This window comes from Stegodyphus dumicola, chromosome 10 (genome assembly GCF_044657685.1).
Source record: "Stegodyphus dumicola isolate Sdum_Otavi_A_Nest chromosome 10, ASM4465768v1".
Classification (NCBI taxonomy): domain Eukaryota; kingdom Metazoa; phylum Arthropoda; class Arachnida; order Araneae; family Eresidae; genus Stegodyphus; species Stegodyphus dumicola.
This window is the reverse complement of record NC_140777.1, coordinates 104,002,637-104,025,042: the sequence shown is the minus strand read 5'-3', so window position 1 is coordinate 104,025,042 and position 22,406 is coordinate 104,002,637. Positions and strand designations below refer to the sequence as shown.

The 22,406-nt window shown below is 32.2% G+C and overlaps 1 protein-coding gene across 1 annotated transcript in view; it reads right to left on the bottom strand.

Moving 5' to 3' along the window:
• The window catches only part of LOC118197850 (5-hydroxytryptamine receptor 2C-like), a 1,008,613-nt gene extending 990,829 nt beyond the window's left edge, over window positions 1-17,784 (bottom strand). The window contains exon 1 of the mRNA XM_085825349.1: window positions 17,663-17,784. The gene's annotated coding sequence lies outside the window, so the exon portion shown is untranslated. The remainder of the gene's footprint in view (window positions 1-17,662) is intronic.
• Window positions 17,785-22,406: the final 4,622 nt, after the last annotated feature.

The following is a 22,406-nucleotide window of genomic DNA, read 5'->3' as shown; positions in this document are numbered from 1 at the left end:
GTACAACATTTGGTCTCGTTCATTCGCTCTCCCAACACTGTTGTAGGTTCAGATTGGAATTCTAATATTCCTCTCTTCTGCCTCTCAGAATAGAATGCGACCCTATGTTTTATGGTATTGCTCATCTGGATGAGTACCATCACCCCTCTTAATTTGTAAAAACAATTTAGAATCACCCTGTAGATTGGTTGGAGGTATAAATCAATCTAATAAAATAAAGAAGGGAATTGAAACAATTTTTGTTATTATTTTTCAAGCTGCAATTACATAATAATCGGAATTATAAATTTTGACAGGGATATTTTTAAAAGTGTTTAATGGCCAACATCTCTGCAATTTCAGTAGATTAAAAATAAACAACAAAAGTTCAATCTTTAATCTGTTAGCTAAAATTTTATCGCGGCATTCTAAGACTGCATTAACTGAATTTCCATTCCCAGTTATTCAGGTACCTATAATTTTTAAATGTAATGGATTACTTTCAATAGCTGTCATTTAATTATCTCTTTCCCTTTCACGTTCAAATGCTGATAAAAACATAACATAAATAATATATATCTGATAATAATTTGTTCTTTTGGCGGAAGAAGAAAACTATTCACATTTAGTCATGGCCGGAAAAACTGCTGGACATTATGGCGTAATGGATAATCGGATAAAATTTAGAAGCACGACCAGCTTGATAGTTCAACATCATTTATTCTTGAATAATGGATTTCTTAATACATAACTGTTGAAAACTAGGGGTACTAAATGCGCCCCATAACTTTAGATATGCAATTACATTTTAAATAATGACGAATAGCTAACAGAGTCTGAGCGACAAGCTGTCAGCAGGCAGGCGAAGAGGCGAAAAAGGGAGAGACTACGCAGTTATTAGCTATTTAATTCATACAAGATGCGTGCACAAAGCACAACTTATCCGTGATTGGTTAAAGTTTGGCTTTCAGTTCCATTTACATCGTCAGAATCAGATTTTTCTCGAAATGACGCAGTGCAAATAGAGGTTACTATGTTTAGTATAAAGAAGGGAATTAATTTTCGCTACTAATTTTAATCTTTCAAATATTCTCTATTTTTTCTACTTATATATATATAAGAACTTGTAATTTAAATGAAAATAACAATCTTATGTTGCATTAATTAGTAATATGTATGGGTTTAGATTGATTGAAAAAAGCATTATTCTTTCCAATTATACCTAAAGTATCCAAACTATATAAATCTGGTTTACTTCTTGTGGTGAATTTACTACTTCCGTATTCACAAAAGTGATCCAGATAGGTCTCGCTCGCTGTAACGAAAAAACAGCGAGAGACTAACATTTGTAAATTAAGAACTGTTGGAAGATTGTTGAGACACGTCTGCCAAAGAACGTGAAAAATGTGCAGTTATAATCAAGTATACTGTAAAATTTAATTACGCACTAATATAATATTTGAATGCATTTATGGACTGTACATAAAACCTTTTGTTAAATGCCATAACGATGCATAAATAATATATTCAATCCTCATTAAATTGAGTCTCTTCACGCATACCGTGTCCTTGCATGTTCTTTATTTTCGCAGCATTTCATCGTAGACACACACTGTAAACATTAAAATAATTGCAACGTATTTAGTTCCAATTATTTTTAAATTACACAAATACTCATGTTTCGACATTTTAAAATTTAAAAAATCAACTTTTGAAAAAGATCACAAAACTGATGCTTTGCATGGTCTCGCAATCATAATTATATTTAGTAAACTTTTATGATGATTATAAAAAATAAAATGCAAAACATTTAACTCCTGTCTGACGAAACTTGAGGGAGATGTTCAATTTTTAAATTTGGATTTTTGCCATCTTTTAGGACTTGCCTCGAGGAGTTATAGCTTATTAATATTTTCTGGCACTTTAGTATTTTAAAATCATATAAAAATTCATGAAATACTAAGAACATCAATGATTTTCAGTGCGTTAAATCATGGTATTACATTTATTGTGTCACATTTTAGCACAATTTATCCAGCTGCTTAAATATTCGAAGTGGAACATTAGAACTCCAAATATGATATAATGAGATCGTTTCGCTGATTACCTAACAATGGCAAGCTGAGTTTCTGAATTTAGTTACGAAAGAAAATAGTTCAAGTGATGCATGTTTGATTTCTTTGGAAAGATTACTGCGTTAAATAGAGCGTCATTAAACTTTTCAACACTGCATCTGTCATAACAGAAGTTATTACAAACAACAGTCATTATTGTATAAAATACAGACTCGATTATCCGAAATGAGTAGGATAATGATGGACTCAGATCATTGATTTTCACGGTCAAAAAATTACTAAGATAAAATATTTATTATTAAACTTTATTTTATTTAGTGTAATTTTCTAGAAGTTTACCGCTCTAAAAACGCCCTATAGAAAACAGAAAAACTTTTATAAGTACCCATAGAATTCTCTATGAGTTTCTTCTGACGTTTACTAGTTTCTGTTCTACTGGTTTTCCTTCTTGGCATCAAAATGCCACCCTAGAAACCAGTAAGACATTTTACAGGCATCCGTAGCATTTTACTTGATTTTACTGACATTTACTGGTTTCTATTGACCACTATGACTTTTTTCAATGGTGTCAACAGGTACCCATACAACCAATATTATTGTCAATAGAACTGTCTACTGGTTCGTGTTGGTTTATATTGAATTGTACTGGTTTTCTTGCTGGGAGCAATAGAATTATATTGATACCAATACTATCAAGACAGATGTCACACTGTACCTTCGCTTGGTTTCTTAGGGTTTATACGAATTCTCTAACTGATATCAGTAACCAAATTGTAAAAAACGAAAGCTAAGGGAAATGAATATTTGTTATCAGTAACCAAAATTCATTGGCATTCATGTTGTCTACTGATTTAGTTATTTATTTATTTATCTATATTTTATTTATTAATTTGATAACTGCTTAGATTAAGGTAATTACTATTTTATAACCAAAGGAACGTTTAAAATTAAAAAAGATGCCGCGAACCCTCTCGTCCCAACCATTTCCCTAAGACGGCCATCTTTGAAAGCCCTCAATATTATTCTAACAATATAAATAAATATTAGCATTAAATATAACCTCTTTAAAACTATCAAAGTCACCTAAAAAAGGAAAGATCGCCTTAAACAAGGTTCACAATATATTCTCTTTTCTTTGCTTATTTTTCATGAGCGTTTGACGAATACAATAAACACTAATCGATATTTACATATAATTATGCATTCACTTATACACAACGAGGTCTCTCTTGAGCAAACAACCACAAACCCCAAGCTTTTTCTTTGCGGGTGGTAGCCTTAGAAAATGTTCCCTTTTAGAGGCTGTTGTCTTAGGAAAATGATCGCCGTGAGTTGGTTCACTGAATTTACACATACACGCACATATTTACATACGCATATATCAACAGTTCTGAGAGCACAAATAGACACTGGTATCGAAACTCATCTCTCTAATGCGGTCACATTTACGGAAAAACTAATTCTTCCATGATTTGGTCTTCTAGGATTGGTCGTCTTAGAGAGGTAAGTTTTTATGTTCTCAGTAATACTGACCACTTTAAAGGTGGTCATCTTAGAGATGTGAACGCCATCAGAAGATTGTCTGTCTGTATTTACAATGAAGGTGACCACCCATGATTCGCAGCATTTCATCATATGGCATTTGGCCATATGTGGAGGTATATGTCTTAATGAGTTAGTGCTCAATGTTCATAATTTCTTAGGTTATATGAAATATTGGTCATTTTTAGAAGTGGTTACCAGGCGAAGGATCAAAGCAAAATTCATAAAAATAGATATAAATAAACGGATTAAATAAACGTGTCCTGTGTAAATATTTTCTGTGACAGTTTCCCGTTTTCAGATAGAGACCACCATTTCTTTATTCCTTTTCAGAACAAAAATTACATATTCAGTCTCTTAAAAGCGACATTTTCAATTTTACCACTGGAAACTTTTCTGATTGTAAAACCACTTTTTTTCGTCATAACCGTGAAAGTGAGGGGGAAATTCCTTTCCCCCTCTTTGAGAATTAGAATTTGCCAATAAATAAAATGGTCCAGTTCTTGTTAAACTTGTTATGAAATGTTTGTGTTATGGTCTCTATGGATGATACCCTGGAATAATACAATAAATAATATTCTGCTGTTTAATATGTTTATTATAAAAATCAAATAACAATATTACATATGAATACGAAATAATCTCCAAGAAAATGCTATTAGAGCCATGCACGTGGTAACTGAGTCTAACATTTGAGTAAACTTCGATACGTGATGTTATTCTGGTACACAGCAGTTTTATTTTTATTTTTATTTTTTGCCCACAATTAATATTCTTTAAAGATTTTTTTTAAAAAGATAATAATTGTTATCAATATTTAATTTTAAATTTTGTCCTACCTGGGAAATTTCCGTAATTCCCTTATTTTTTGCGATTTTGCTTATTTTTTTTATTTGTAATTTATTTAGTCGTTAGTTCTTCAACATATTAAAATTATTTGAAATAAATATCAGTCTAGAAATTTACAATTTAGCTATCAATATGTTTGAATGACAAAGTCTAACAACATAATTTACTTGCAGTTACCAAGATTTCATACTAGATTTCATAGAGAAAATAAACATAAATTGAAATTATTTCTGTTAGTTATTACTATAACTAATTATAAATATTTAGCAAAAAATATAGTTTGTTAAAACGTCTTTTCATTTTGGTGGGAGAAAAAAGTGTTGTCCCACTAGCGACTTTTAGATCGTGCATTCGGCCCCCATGCAGTTTGAGTTTAAGACCACTGCTCTACTCTTTTATAATTTCAACATTTATTTTAAGTAATAAAAACCAAATAAACAAAAGCAATTAAATAAAGGTTGACTTTCCTTAGATGAGAAAAGTAAGCAATTCAGGCGACTGAAAGTTTGGAGGAGGAAAGTCCGAATGACTGGAATTCTACTGATATAAAAGTCATTGGCTAAAACCATACAAGTTTGTCTTCTACTTTTATTGTAAAGCTTTACAAAGCATTTACCTGTTATCTTTATAAAGAGCTTTTCTCCGTTAAAATCAGTCATAATCATCTTACACTCAACACAAATTTCTTCTTTATTCATTCCAAAATTGTATGAATTCGTTTTTCCTCTTGTTAAAAAAATTCATTGCCTACTCTTTAAGAAAACTATTTCAGATTTCTTGGAAAATGTATAAGAGAATTTAACTTATACTGGGCACTGTGCATTATTTCAGTGTATTAAAAAACGTAAATCTTAAAAAGGAGATAAATTTTCCGTAACTATTACTGATACTTTAATCGTGCCTTTAATTTTGATTCCGCTAAAATAATATGAACTATGTATTCAACTGGGGAATTATAATGCCTTAATAGCATTCACATTCATCAAACCTAAATCTTAGTTTATTTTAGATTATGTCTTATCAAAGATTTCAGAAGTTTCATTTTAGAATCTTCGAGTTTTATTATTTGTGTTCTTTTTTATAATGTACTACGCTATGATCATTGAACCACTTTTCGTTGGTATTTCCTTGTCATATTTCATCGTTTTTAATAAAAAAGTTTAGGTTCACAAAGGAGAGTACTTTTGTACCTTAAAGAAAAGGACTAAATCTGGACCCTCTCGAAGTGAGGGATATGATGGCTTTAACAATAATGTTAAGAGAAAATGAAAAGAAATATATGTGAGCACTATTAGAAATCGAATGAGGTGTTGCTCTTCACTTTACTGATTCTTAAACACAATATATATATGGCAGTATGAATATATATATATATATATATATATATATATGAATATATATATGTGAATATATATATATATATATATATATATGAATATATATATGTGAATATATATATATATATATATGTGAATATATATATATATATATATATATATATATGAATATATATATGTGAATATATATATATATATATCTACTGCCATTCTCGTTCGTAAATTTACACGTAGTAACATTTCTGAAAGAATACGATTAGCCGCATACAATTTATATATTTGTATACACTACTGGCCGTTAAAATTGCTACACCAGGAAAGAAAGCTATTAGACTCATATTTACTTTACAAATGCATTACAAGGAAAGAAGAAATGATATACACTTCAGAGAATTTCGAGATGCAAAATTGAGTATCCTGGACATCCGCTCTACCAGAAAAAGCAGCTGGCACACGGTTCAAACATGCAGTTGAGTATGCTTCGGGTGCTAAATACGGATACTGCAATGCATGCGGCTTCACTTCTGTACCATAGTTCATCTTCGTGAAAGCTGACAGGTGATGTTGTGTTAGTCGCTCACAAATCATTGAGCAGACATTTCAAATCGGTAAAAATTCTAGAGAAACGCCAGCCTAGATAGTAACATGAGATAGCGTGGGCACCATGCGGTCTCGTGTTATCCTTTTGAAAGGTGGAAGATTGAGGTTCCGAAGATTGGCATGAATAGCATCAAAACCTTAATAATGCAACAGTGGGAGATCAAGATACCGGGTATGGGGACTAGAGGTAAATGGGGTGTAGCCAATGCCATCATCTACTTTCAGAACAAGTGCTGGGTTGTCAGTAAAAATAACCTTCCAACGTTCGTTACCTTCGCGTCTCAACACAGAGGTACGGCTATCGTGAGGCTCTTATCCAAAGAGAAATTGTTCAAAAGCGATGATGTCATATCTTTTAAACATCCGCATGTGTCGTTTAACATACTGGTATAAAGCTGATTAATCTTCTGTAGTGTCAAGATAAACTAAATAAATGGCTGCCTTGTTGGCAATTCTTAACGTTTCAGATGTCGTTGCACCGTTATAAGGTCATTATTTGAATTAACTGGTTATTTATAATTCCAGCCTAACGTTTCTTTTGTGTTTCCTCATCAGGAATGAAAATGAGTTAACAGAGTATTTAAACCAAGGTTTTTGCATTATAAGACACAGAGTGTTTCTGCGGTTCGTGGCTACGTTGCATAGTTGTTGCTAGCTCTGCTAAATTTGTAATTAATCGGCTCTCCTTGTTGCTGCCCATTTGTGTATTGTTACTCCGGTTAGAGTTTTGAGCCAACTTAGATTCAGCTTTGATTGTGTAGTCTTTGACTACTAGTCTACGTTTAAAAGTTTGAATTCGACTCTTATGTTAGTTGCATCACCACAAGTAGTGGTTGATATGTTAGCATTATTATAAAAGTTCCTCTTTTACAAAGTGGCTAACATCATTGATATTCGTGCAACAGAGTCCAGAACTATCCTTTTTTTTTCGTATATCAGCGTAAACAATTGGTCATCCGAAGCGCCCAGCTGCGTTTTGATGATAAGTAAAAACGAAGCAGTACAATAACGTGAGAAACCTTCAATGAATTACATAAGAACAATTTCATTAAATTACGTTTCGCCATCTCTCTGGCAGTTTGAGAATTCTCTTTTTGAAAGCGGCATAAGCTTTATTTACTAAACTCTTATCGATGCCCTACTACAGTCTCTAAAGAAGGGATGCTCATACCATTGAAAGAATATTAAAATGAACTGTAAAGATGAAACTCGAAGAGAACATTATATAGTGAATATGAGACGGATGACACAAAACATCTCAGCTATACTCTGTTAGTTTTTGTGACTTGCATCGAAATGCAGAGTCGAGTATTGTTGTGAACAAAGACACCGCCTCGAAGATTCGTAAATTCTGCTTCGATTTTTACATTTATAACTGCCATTTAAAGTGCCGAAACATACAAAGGATGATCATCCAGATTAGCCTCATCTTCGAGCATGAGATTTCCACGCTATACTCCTCCAACTACATTCGAACTGCGTTAACAGAACTGTGCCCTTTTTCATATATAAGACAAATTTTACGAGTAGTCTGACTAGATATTTTTCCTTTTTTAAGATAAAAAAGTATAATAAAAGAAAGGTAACTTTTGGATTAGCCGTTCTCAGCACCGTATTGAAACAAAATTTATTCGACAACATATGCTAGAATTATACAGCATGAGCAGAAAGGATCGTATTTAAACGCCGGCTTCGATAATTTTTACTCCGTATTTATAGCAGTAATAAACTCAGCGGTAGCAAAATAATTAAAAGTAAACATGAAAACAGCAGAATGTTTGGGATTACACAAAACAAAATATGGCAATTTATTGTATTTACCTTTCTTTACTATTTACAATAAAAGCGTTTTGCTTTCGAAATTTGGTCACAGAAAGTAAAGGAAAAGTTCAATATGGGGGAGGGGAATCTCACAAAATCATGATTAAACGTTTCATTAGAAATGTGAGTGTTGTATTGCATTTTGAGCATCTGATGACATTCATCCAAAAAAAGTTCAGCACAGAAGATAAACAAAAGTGTGACAAGTATCGTATGCATTAAACTACTTCTCATGTCTTTATTAAATAACCACGTTCTATTTGTGGTGTAAAGTGTTTAGATATTTTCTTGACAGAAATCAATATTTTAATATGTCTAAGAACATAATCAATCCTCATTTAATACAAATGTGTTTTAATAGCAGAAATTATTACATATATCAAGGTAAAAATTCATGACATGCATACATTCCGGTATCCAGGCACGTAGTTGATAACATTTACATTTCTGTGCAAAGAAGATTTTCATACAGATATTTTTACCACAACAGACATCATCAATTATGTAATACTACATAAAAATATAAAAGCAACTAAAACACAATTTATACAAATGCGATTTAATAATAAAAAGTTATGTATAATAATATATTCATATAATACTGCTACGGATTTTGTATATATGTAAATAGTACAAATGTAAATAATGTAAATAATTCAACATGAAAATCTAAAGCAGCTTTACCGGTAAAATAAGAATACAGGGAGAAGTATATTTAACGTTGAGTAAATAGTTATCTCACTAAATTGGTGAGATATCGCCAAGCTGGCGATGGTTTTCACAACTAATTATTGTCGCCAGTTTTGGCGAAGTAACGGAAACGTTGCCAAACTTAGCAAAGATCTGGGACATTTTAGTTCGGTGCCTGATTAACTGTAGTAAGTATTGTAACTGAATAATTGTAATCGATCTCTACGTGTAATTGCAACCGCATGTGGTCATCATATGCCTACCAGTAATTTCAAGAAGTGGAAGGTACTGGAAATCTCTCTGGGGCCAGAAGAAAACTACGTAAGACTGGATACAACATCAGCTTCTGAGTAGTCGTTGTTTAGTGTTTAATTGAGCATATGTTAATAATATTGAAATATTTCCGGATGAACATCCCAAATTCCCTTCACAAAGATTTCGAAAGCGTTTCCATTGATGTAATGCAAAAGATGACGTGCAAAAGTGCTGTCAACATTGCGATGCTCGTGTAGGTCGTACAGGACCGAAGAAACGCAGCCGAGGGAAGCTACAACGGTACAATAGAGGAGCGTCTTTCGAACGCCTCGCCTTCGACATCATAAGTCCTCTAGCACAAACTGTTTATGGCAACATATACATCGTCATTGTAATTAATTACTTTCCAAAATGGTCTTTCCAAAACGTATCGTATTCCTTATCAAGAGGCTATCACGGTAGCACAGGTAATGATACAGCATTGGATTTCCAGCTTTAGAGTGTCTCTTCAGCTATATTCCGAAGGAATTTTATCTCAACTGTAATCAAAGAACTCTGCAATTTACACGGCACCGATAAAATCCAAATGAGACCTTCATATCCCCAGTCAGACGTCATGGTACCCTCCCTAACTTCTTGCTGGTGATTTCCAGAAACCAGCAGGAACGGGACAAGATGTTACTATTGTTCTTAATGTCCTATTGCGCTGCAGTCCACGAGATTACCATCTCAGACGCTCTTCGGTCATGACCTTCTCCTGCTTTATGATATCTTGTTTGGTTACCCTCCGGATGTGCTTTCCTCGCCTGAGGAGTACATTCAGGATCTCCAGGAAAGATTTAAAGTGATGGTCATTTTACACGAGAGCGAATCAACTTGACGACACACAAAATGAAGATCCGATACGACACGAGAGCTACAGGACATCGATTCCACAAATTTGACAAGTTGTGTTTATGGAATCCGATTCAACGAAAAGGATTCTCTCCTAAACTACAGTCATCATGGAAGGTCTTTATATAGTCCTAAGCAGGCTGAATGATGTCGTAATTTGTATTTGTAACTCGTTAATTCTAAGCCTAAAGTCTTGCATTACGATAGGCTAGCCCGTTACTATGGCCACTGTACGCAGTCTCCATAGCTGTATAAGGTAAATATTATACTAAGTTCATACTCTTGTTTGTATGTAAATTTGTAAATTTATGCATTTATTTATTTGTATAGCATTTGATTTGTTTTAAGTCTTTTATTTAAATTATTGTTTCAGTGCTTTCAAACCGAGATAGGGGTTAGCGACGCTGATTGCGGTGCCAAAGAGCCTGATATATATGAATGCTTGTAAATGTATACTGATTGTGCGGCATGGGGGAACTCTAAATATACGCCAGCCGAAAGCCCTCTCGAGTGGTTGATGAAAAAGAAGAATAGTGGAAGACCCTTGGACCGTTCCCCTCCGAGTTCCTCTCCTTCAAAACTGGGGGCGGAACTCTGCTATTTCGTACTATCACCTGTATGACGCTTATGACTCTTGCCAACGACAAGGGCAGTCTTGCATTCCTTGTCACAGTGAATCTCATGAGCTTGTTTTGATGTTACTGCCAGAGAAGTGAGATAAGGCGCGGCAACGACAACAACATTGTTTTAGTATTGTATTGAGTTTCCTTAGTTGTAAATATGGACTTCCTGTCCAGGGATTGTACTGCCCGTGAGTGCATTCCTTGGAAGGGTGAAATATTACGAATTTTGTACATATGTAAATAATTTTAGTGAAATTATATTTTGCTTTTTTGTTGTTACTTATGCTGAGTTGTCTGACAGTAACTTCAGCCCAAACCTACGGAATTCCTCGTCGCAAGAAGCGTAAGATGCGCCTGACGTTGGCAACAGCATTGAGCAGCTTAACAGGTGACAGCACGATTTAGTTGAGTTCTGTCCCCAACTTTGATGGAGAGAACCTCTGAAGGACGGGTCCGAGAGTTTCTCCCCTCTCTCCCCTTCCATCAAACTACACGATAGGACTTTCGGCTCGCCCATATTTAGAGTGCCGGCATGCTGCACCGACAATATACATTTACAAACATCCATGCCTTCTCTGGGATTCGAAACAGGACTCGGCAGACAGCGGCGCTAACCACTGTACAGGTTGGTCGCCGTATTTTTTTGTATAATGTAACATGAAAATCTGAAGAAGCAAAACTTCATCGGAAATATAAGAATACAAGGGCAAGTCTATTTAAAATTCAGTAAATGGCTATCCCATTATATTCGCGAGATTTCTTCAAGCTGATGTGTCGCCAAATTTGGCGACATTTTGGTCCGATTTCTAGAAAACTGTAATGAGTTTTGTAATTGAGCAATTTTAATTTATGCTATATGTAGTTCTAACCATATCCGACCTTCGTATGCCTTCCAGTAGTTTCGAGGAGTGGAAGGTGCTAAAAATTTCTTAGCGGCCGGAAGAAAATTATATTAGACCTAGGAGAGTAGTTTTTATTTATTTCAGCGTGAGTTTGGAGTATTGATACATCTCTGTGTGAGCTTCGCTCTTTAGATGCGCTTTGAATTGCTTTGTGTTTAACCTTCTTAATAATCTGAAGTGTAATTACTCATTAAACTCTGTGATACTCTGAACAGTTGTATGAATATTTTTCCGGAAAGTCCCAGAATTGGGAAGTTTTTTTTTTTTTTTTTTTTGATGAAATAAATTTTATCTAACTGCTATCAATCCAGTGTGCACTCTATCTGTAACGAACCCCTGCTCAGGCAATAATACAAAAGGAATGTATCCTCATTTAAAACTTTGGGTTTTTAAATAATTTCGGAAATATTTGTATTATAGGCTAAACTAAGGATTTCTTTACATCTTCCAAAAGAATTCCTTCCATCATCTTTAACACAATACTTGCTGATAGTAAAAGCTATGAAAAAAATATTCGAAAAAACTTGGTCAACCTGTTTGTTGTAGAACCTGTTTGCTGTTTTTTTACCATACGTATTATCAGCGCCAAAGAAACCGTTTTACAGGCTGAGCTTTTTAGGTATACTAATCTACGTACTGTTTCTTTAAGTCGGACAGTGAAATGAACTAACCCCTTCCATTAAGACATACAAAATAAGGATTTGAAAAAAAAAAAAAAAAAAAAAAAATGGACATTATCTATTAACTACTTTAGTAGTATTATTTTCATGAATGATTAAAACAAAATTATCTTAATTTAATTAAAAAAATAGTAAAAATTATAATTTTTAATATTTAAAATTTCAGGCGCTCGTAGTTGTTTTCGGAAAATATTTTTTTAATAAATCAATAAATGTCTAAAAATACATTTTAGAATATCCCGAAATAGGACGTTTATGAATTAATATCTATAATTCTAGGAGTTAGTTCAATGTAATATTTTGGGGAAAATATTATAAAATTAAAATAGTTCTTAATCTCTCTTATTTTTAGAAGTATAATGCTGTTTTATATATTGAATATACCAAAAATTCATGTAATTCACAGATCAAGTAATTCTTCAAAGGAAGCACACTTATCACAAAAGGCATGTAATCTAAAAGACACGAAATTTCATAGATAAAAAAATATATCTGATTACTTCAATGAAGTTTAATACATTTTCCTCGCATGGAAAATATAATCTTACGCGACACTGTACTATACACACTTCTTTCACTCAAGTAGGATGCAGTCTGGAAATTTGTGTACGTCAGGAAATAAAGAATATGCTTTTAGGAGGAGATTGGTTTTGTTTGTAAAATTTAAATGATGTTAACGATTGTTTTATTCCCTCTTTACTTTTTATTTCATGAGAACGTTTGGAATGAAAAAGAAATAAAAGTACATAAAATGTTCTGCCTCTTGTATCCTTTTGATAAACACACTAATCTGATTTTGCTATATGTATTTGGAATCATGATCAGGACTATCATGGGAAGAAAGTATATTAACATATATTCTCCATTTCGCTATTCTATATTTCAAATATTCTCCATTAATTATTGAAAGTCATGTCTCACTTTTGAATTTGTAAGAAGGCACTTTTCTCTCTTTAAATTAATTCCTCTAGTTTTCTTCAGAGTTTCTATTTTTCTAAAGAAGTCGATTACAAATTCTGATTTGGGCTTCCCTTACTTAGAATTACTAATTAGCATTCACAGCTTTTCCTGTGACTGAGAGAGAAGAAAGCTTCTTATATACAGAACTACTTCATCCTATGATACAGCACCTGAACTGTGCTACAAACTAATAAGAAGCTGCTTTCGCTATAAATCCTTCTGCTATAAGAGAAGTTAGCTCATTAAACGCTAATGCGCGTTTACCTTTAAAGGTAAATGCGCACTGGTAGCTCTTGACTTCACAACCAAGTCTATTCTGAAAGAAAGTTCGAGCCTTCACTTGCTGGCAATTAAAATTCTCTCATAAGCTAATGCATACCGTATTCAACAGATGATGTGATGCTTCGCTTCTCCCAATTCTCGTGCCTTATTTTTCTTATTTTATAATAATCCTTTAAAGGTAAACGGAGCAATTCTTCTTTTAGCGTAATGTAACGGAATTAGTGCCAGTCACATGTGATTTATTTTAGTATGTTATAAAATAATTGAATAATGTAAAAGCAAATTTAATATTGAAAGGTTTCATCTTAGTCTTAACGTTGTGACAGGTTCCTTAAAATAGTATTACTTACATGTCTTTAGATGGCTAAAATTGTAATGCATTTGTTATCCTAACCAGCGCTTACCAAAAAGAGAAAAAAAAAACACTGCAGATGAAATTGTGTTTAATTTATCATCTTGCGGTTGATTAATAAGTAAAATCGTAATTGAAAGATGAGTAATTTGATACTCAGCGAAATAAAATGTAATTTCAGTTTTTACCGTAATTTCATTTTTTTTTCTTAAGATTCGTTCAAGGTAACTTTATCCATATTCAAATACTTATTCATTCGATAACGGCTGCATACTTTAATCATAAATGGAGGATCCCAAGCACAAACTTTGAATCAGTTTACTTAATTTTTTATGCTTTAAAAACATCAGAGAAGAATAAAAAATATCATTTAATATGATCTTATACATAAGAAGCAGCAGTGTGTTTGAATTCCAACCCAAATAAAGACTTTATGATCTTGGCGTAACTAAATCTTTAGTTGAAAAATCATATCAAAATCTTTTCGACTAAATTACTGTTTAATACATAATAGCAAAGTTTAGTTTTATTTCAGCCCCTTTGCATTCTTACCGCTAAGTATTGTTTATACACTAACTAAAATTTAAATGTAAATTTCATCACTATATATATCGTTAATTCTGAAATATGTATTTACAATGTAAATTAAAATTTATACACTATGTAAATTGTTTACTTAATAATTTAATTTCTCTTGGAGTGGATTCGTATATTAAACTTATGTGGGTGACTTAATAGGCATCACTTGCAAAAAGTGAAATTAAGGTATTGTAATTATTCTTAATATTACTGCTTTGGAGCTCTATTTCTAAGTTTAATTTTTGCAAGGTTCTGTAACATTCAATGACAACACAGCGCAAGCCTGGCCATTGAATAAAAAATGCCTGTCAAATTATTTCATGGCATGCAATTTATTCAGATTTTTTTTAATTCTTCGAAAACTTTAATTTTTTGTTCCCTTTAAGAGTCATCAAGGATTCCAAGTTTTTCATTAGGGTTGAGTTTATAGTATTGAAGACTGCTTTGAAGCATTGATAGCGCCATCCAGTTTTCTCCCAATATTGGTTTCTAAAAACATATTTTCAAGCTTAATTCATTCCTTAATTTAACTTAATTATAGTGCAACGAAACTAAAATTACATAGCGCGACACATCAGAAATCCACGTATTCAGCTTCAAAATATTCACATTTAGGTCGTTACATTTCAGTGACATTTTATTATTATTTGCCATTTCTTTTGACAGAAAACACATTTTCCTTTAATTAGTTTGAAATGGAATATATTGAAATAAAACTGCCATCTAAAGCACGACATTTTTAGAAACACATGATGTTAATAAATTGCTATTTTTAATACACTTGTAGGGTTTATATTTATTTTAACTAACATTTATTTTAAGCTATCTTTCCTCTCAAGCCTTTACTTTCCCCTGGAATTGCCAATGCCAGAGTATGTAAATCATAGTAGAACGCGCAGAGTATTCAAATTTTTAGCAGAAGTAATTGAGTTTAAGTAGAAGGGAAGCGAGATTGTAAGTGTGCTTCTTGAATCACGAGCGTGAAGGTTGCTTGGTAGAAAGTTTAAGAACCGCGCGTTTCGGCCTGTGTGCCTATTTCGACAGTTCGTTGAATCTTTCAAATTCTTAATCAGAAAGTTTGCTGAATCTCAGCTGTATCTTAGAACGCGGTTAAGATTGTTACGCGGCGTAGTTTGTGAGCGTCGAGTGCACGCAACTGGGATTTCTAAAGTGAAATACAAAGGGAGTTAAACCCTTCTTAAGAGTCTGTGTAATTTCCAGATTATAGCAGTCACTAGTACTGACAAGTTGGGGTAGTAGTTGCTGACAAGTTGGGGCCTCCCAACATCGCACACTCATCATAGTATACTCATACATGGCGAAACTAAACTGCTATGTCAAGAATTATTTTGTTTAAACATAAAGAACAAGTTGCCTCTGAAGACAATATATCTGACTTGGACGTAAGTCTTATGTCATATTTTTCAAACTGAAACATGTATGATTAATAATATGCCAATGCTAATCTTGTTGTGTGGTTACAAATCCATCGTTACTCTTCATATTTGTAAATTAGATGCTCATTTATTATCTCCTTAACAATTTAAATTATTAAAAGTGTGCTCTTTTAATAATCCTTGTTATAATAGTATAATAATTAATTTTCAAGTAACTAGTTAATTTTTACGGAAAATTTAAGTGGTACTTATTTCGTTAAATATTTCTTTATGTATATATAGTGCAGAAAACTAAACATCAGCCAATTTAAAAAAAATCGAACTCATGGTTCTGCTAACTGCTTTTGAATGTTCAATAATTTCACCTTCTCCGTATTCAACAGATAATAAAAGTTGAAGTCAATTAGGCATTACTTCCATTTTAATACGTATGTAATTCTATTTTAATACGGAGATAATAATTGTGAATTCTAAATAAAGTATTTCATCTTATGCTATATTACTGCTGTTAATTTTAAACATAATTTCTTTGAATTATGAAATGCATTATTTATTACTTTGCGGGAAAAATGGCATGAAAATTTGTAAAATGGAGCAAACTGAAAGCAATAGTAAATTTTACATATGTAAAATTCCTTTTTAGTGTAATTTTTAACGTGATTAGTAAAAGCATATATGCAGTTTACGTAGTTAATATCATTACAGCAATTTCTAGAATATTTGTTTTTCCTGTTTAAATTAAACCCATACTGCTTGTAATGGAAAATATGTCATTTTATGAAAACGGGGTAACAAATAATCCAGTTTCAGTTCAGTTAGATCAATTCAGTTATTTTCTGTAGTATAACAAACATAAATATTTAACTAAGTTATACCTTACATCAATAACTCTCTTTGTCAATAGATGGCATAAATAAAAATGCAATTTTCTTTCTTTTAATGATATGTATGTGACTATTAAGTAAATATATTTGCAAATACATTCATGTATGAGAAATAACTCCCATTAAACAAAAGTAATCATAAATGCAAACTCAGTACACTAAAATGAAAGCAATTCAAATAGTTAAACTTCGCCTCTGTTACTGTAACATTGTCTGTATCTACCATAAAAATGTGTTTCTAATTTTAAAAAACTTTATGCAAAATATTTTATCTTTTAATTAAAAGCATCTTACAGAAGAAATTGTTGATTATTTCTTGAGTACCGGTAATTTTAATAATATAACCAAAAAAAGTTAAAGTGCTTAAAATTACTGTAAGGTTACAGATTAGAACTGAAGAACTTCTAATAAAGTCTAGAAGTGCTATAACGAAAAAAATGTGCTGAAGTAATCCACAAAAAGAAAAGGCAAAAAAGTGCGGTTTAGCAAACTGTACTAGAAGTTGAGGCGAAACGGACAATTCATGAATATATGAATGTTACGACATTTGTATCATTCAGAAACAGAACACAAAGGAAACTAACACTAAGGAAATTTTTTTTACGAAAAGCATTTATTTGTAACGAATCATTAATCATAAATTTGAAATGGATTTTAAATATGTTTAATGGGTATTTATTTTTCCGCATATAAATTAAGATTAAGATAAACATTAATTTGAATTAATATTTTTAATGCTAAAACAGTTCTGAGAATATTTCCGACAAGTGAATACTGACATTTCAATTCTATTTTGCTGAAATGCATTTTTCAATGTTCGCTTTTTTTTACTAATACCGGCATTCGCCCTGACTACTCATTCAATAATACGATATAAAAGTTTTTTAACATTGTGAAAGTTACCCCTGAAACTCTTTAGGAAGACATGATAAAGTGTGCGAGTTGTGGATTAATTATTTACCTCAGGCAAGAGTCTTCATGAAACTATCCGAGGAGAGGATTTTTCTCAGTGCAAAGCTACAGTCACTGTTACGGAGCCTTTAGGAGTCACACAGGCAAAGATCCGAAAGCGGCGGCCGCAGAATGCCGACTGCTGTTCACATTCGCAAACGCAGACCGCCGATTCAACAGCTGGCTCTTTCTATTGGTCGATGGCCGACATCACATGACCATGAGGGTAAACCGCGGGGAGGGATTTAAAGTGTAACCGAGAAACACACATATGAGCGCAAATGTGAGAATCTCTTTACTTCTTTGATTCACAGAAAGTGTATGGAAAGCAAAACAACCCAGTTTCCATGTTATATTCGCTTTTGTATTTTTATTTATCCAACACAAATGAATACTGTTGCTCAACAGGGTGAATAATTAAGTAAAATTTGCAGTTATTCTATTTTACTTCCTTTTTCTAAAGCTTAATTAATTACATCAATTATAATAACATCAAAATAATTTAGATCCAATAGCTGTTGCCACTAGTAACATTAACGAATCTGCTGTTTTGACACATGCTAAGTAACTGAATTGTGTCTAAGTAGATAATGTTAGTTATGTATTCAGACCAAATTGTATTTCATACATAAAGTAATTCATTTCATATCTCGATGTTCTTCGCTAAGTTAACTATACAAAAAGAGGAAGTTTTAATCATAGGCCGGTGAGGAATAAATGAATATATTAGTTGAGTATATTAATATCGCAATGTTCGAAAATGTCGACATAATGCAGACTAAATAATTTACGATTACTGAAAATGATGAACCTAAGGTCTGTATCTCAAAGCACATTTTTAAAAACTTATTACACTATTCAGTTTTTAAAAAATTTTGTCAATTAACCTGTTTTAAGCTTATTTAATTCGTAAAATGCTACGAAAATGCATATGTATCAAACTATAATTAATGAGCTACACAAGTATCACTATATTTTTCTAAGGAAGGTCAGTTTTATGTCTACAAGGTAAAATATGTGGTAGTTGTTTATTTCTCCCCATATTCATTCCCTGCTCTGCTTCATTCTTCATCATGAGAGCAACACCAAAGGAGAAATAAAATATCGACCGTAGAAGGATCTTTTTCCTCAAAAGAAAGGGAAGTTTCTTCGGTAACTTTCAATCTTATACTATATGTCATCTATCCCTTATGTTTCACTTCCTCATTCTCTGGTTTCTCAAATTCCTCTTAAACGAATAAAAAAAACTAAAAGCTATCTTGGCTATAAGCACATGTAATTCTAACCTTGAAACTATTAAAAATGTCAGGGCTTATTTCCTGAGCTCTAAGTACTCTATTCCAAAACTATTTTCTTAATAAATTTTGAAGAAAACCCGAAAGGTCTATCTACCTTAATAGTCTCGTATTGAATTTTTTGTCATATACTATTAATGTAATTTTTCTTTAAAAAAGCTATAATGGTTCGTTTATCTTTATACCTTAATAAACAATATACAAGACTGCATCTTTGCTAAAAAATTCAACTTATCCATCTTTTTAATTTCCGCTGTGATATTTAATTATTTTACGTTGCAGATAAATAAAGTACTCGCTATTTTACCGTGATTGTGTTTTAGTCATTGTTGTAGCATGTCTACACCTTAAAAATCAGTTTTGCGAAAAATTCATATCACTTAGTAACTAAATCTACCTTTCGTGATAAGGATTATAAGAAGCCAAGGTCCGCAGATTCTTTATGTACTGAAATTTAATTCTTTTGTTACAATTTAATTCTTTTGTAGTTATTGCACAATAACCTTTGGGGGGTTGTATGATTATGACTCATCCTGTGTGTATGCCTACTTGCAAGTTTGTAGAAGTTGACACTGAAAACATATGAATTACTGCCATGTTTTCATAGTAGTAGAAAAGTCAGCTGTCATGTCAGTCAGTCTTGGTTCTCGTTCCGTATTCAGGAGAAAACATGGATATTTGTAATTGTATAGAGTTTTGCAGCGAAAGGGTACTTAAAATGTAAAGTTCTCTAGAGGAGTTGGTGCAAAAAAAAAAAAAAAAAAAAAAGGTATAACAGACCTTCCTCTGTTTCGCCCATGGGATTCTCCTAGGAAATTCAGATGGAGCTACGAAAATTCGCGCTGTCAGCTGAAAGGTGTGAAATTCCTACATGAAGAATAGAAGCAAAACCTTTCTTTTGGTCAAAACGTATTGACTTCTTTTGATATCATTATCAGGCTAATTAGGTAATTCAATACAATATTTCAAACATTTTATTCTTATTGTAGACTAGAGAGAAACTTCTTATCTTCTTATTCAAATGCCTGAGGAAAGACAAGTATGTTTCTGCTGCTGGTTATATTGCTTGAGTTACAAAGTATATGTGTTCTTGAATATGACTTTACTTTGCGTCACAGACTTTAGGCTTCACCTCCTTTTATTTTAAATAATTTGCATATTTTCTAGATAGTTTACAATAGGGGAAATGTATACATTTTAGTTCATTTCTTTTTCATTCTTTATCTTTAAAAAGAATAAAATGAATTATAACTTGAAGTTAATAAGAGAAATGGAAAATTAATACCTTAGAGATCACTCATTGGAAGTTTAGAGACTGAAGTGTTGAATCTATCAAAAATTTCAATTAGGCGTATCCTTCAACAAACTTGAGAGTCTGATAAAAATGTGTACTGGTAACCAATAGGAATACGTATCAAATCCCATCCCTGTCGATTTAACCAATTAAAAGTTGTCCCGTTCCGTTATAAGATCAATTATTTTTGCGCAGCCTGATTTGCCCGTATGTGGTACGGACATCTTACTTCCAAAGTTTTAGTTTTGACTATTCAACTTTATTTACTTCAGTTTCATTTTTTTATTTATACATGGCGTTACCTGATCGTAAGAACAAGACTGTAAGTTTTTTTTTCTTTTAGCTTTTGAATTCACATTGAAACATCTGCTTTCTTACAGATATATTGTGTTGCATTTGCCGAGGCTTCGCTTAGTGAAGATTTATTAGAAATTAATAAACAGTTATAATTTTATTATCAAAAGCTTGTACAGTTATTATTATTTAAATTAATCTATTATTTAGAAATTCATACTTTACTATAACTTCTCATTTCCGTTTCCTCACCAAATCAGTCAGTTAGTACTTAAACTGGGGATTCTAGATTGCAAAACAGAACGTATTTCTGCCTTTTGCAGGCACGTTACATTAACATATAACAGCTCTGACACGTTGTAGTTATAGGGCTTTGCGTTATTGCTGGCGACATTATAAGGTATTTTTCCCGCCTTCGTGGTGTAGCGGTCAGGATACTGAAGAGGTATTTCAGAGGTACGTGGTTCGATTCCCGGAGAAGGCGTTGTTAATTTTTCATCTCTCCGCCTTTTCCAATTAACCTAATGCCTCTACAACATTTGAATTTGTTATCCCCGTTAGAGTTGTTGAGTCATCTTAGATTAAAATTTAATTGCGTAGTCAAAGACTACGCAACAAAATGACTACGTTATTTTGACTATACTACGTTTTAAATTGAAATTTACTGTTCCTTTGTTTGCATTACTTTGATTGATTCTGTCAGCACAAGAACGAGCATAGGTGTTCTAAGTTCTATTTAAATAAAAGCCTTATTTAAGCATTTCCAAGTCAATGCAGTTATTCCAAAGATAGAGAAAATTCGCTTTTTTATATCTTATCTTTATCTTATTTTTATCGAGTTTTAGACTATTTAACTTTTACCAGATAACGGAAAACCCTATAAGCATACACAATACCTAAGTTATGTAACTGAAATTTGCATAGCTTAATTTTCTTTCGTTCTTTGTTTTAAAATGCACCAAAAATATTCTTTCTTCCCCATTTTTTACTTTAAAATAGACCATACTAAGAAGAAAGTAAAATGTTTTTTCCGACATGCCTGCATTTAAAGCACCCACATTTCCCGGGGTATTCTTTGTGAAATAAGCTTACTATTCATACTTTTCTGTTGGTAAAAAGGCACCATTACAGCAGTAATTGCAATTTTTAATTCTCTCCCTCTCTGCATATGAACAGTTATATATGTGTGTGTGTGTGTGTACGATATATAAGATATGTAAAATATTTGTATATATATATATATATATATATACATATATATATGTATGTATAATTAAAGAAAGGAGAACAAACTAAAAAAGACCTTTGTGGTCAAGAACTTTTGCACATTGAGCTGCAAAAATTACAAAACAAGGTAAAAAGAAAATTCTTAGTGCTTCCGCTAAAACGTAGTTTTGATACAGTGGTTCCAATGAAAAAAATCTTAACATAAGTAAAATAAAGCGCAATGAAAAGTGTAAACATTAAATAAACAATATCATCATTAGAATATTTACAAATAAAATTCAGATCTAATTGTAAGTAATATGTTGTTCAAGGTAAGGCAAACTTTAAACAATAGAATAAAAGTGTGACATAAGACTTAAACAAAAATACAAAAACAAAAAAGCGGTAAATGGTAAATTAGCCCAATTCGAATCTCATTACCGACTCTTCAGGGGAAGTTTATAGTGATTTTTGAATGCAGCTAATTCCATATCGCGTTTCGTCGAAACAGATAATTGAAACTGTATACGAAACTCCTTTTGAATATTAACTGAAAAAAACTTAGTCAAAAACTTTAGTCTCAATTCTCTGTTCTGCTATATATATTTTACATATATATATGTATATATATATTAAGATATATATATATATATATGTGTGTGTGT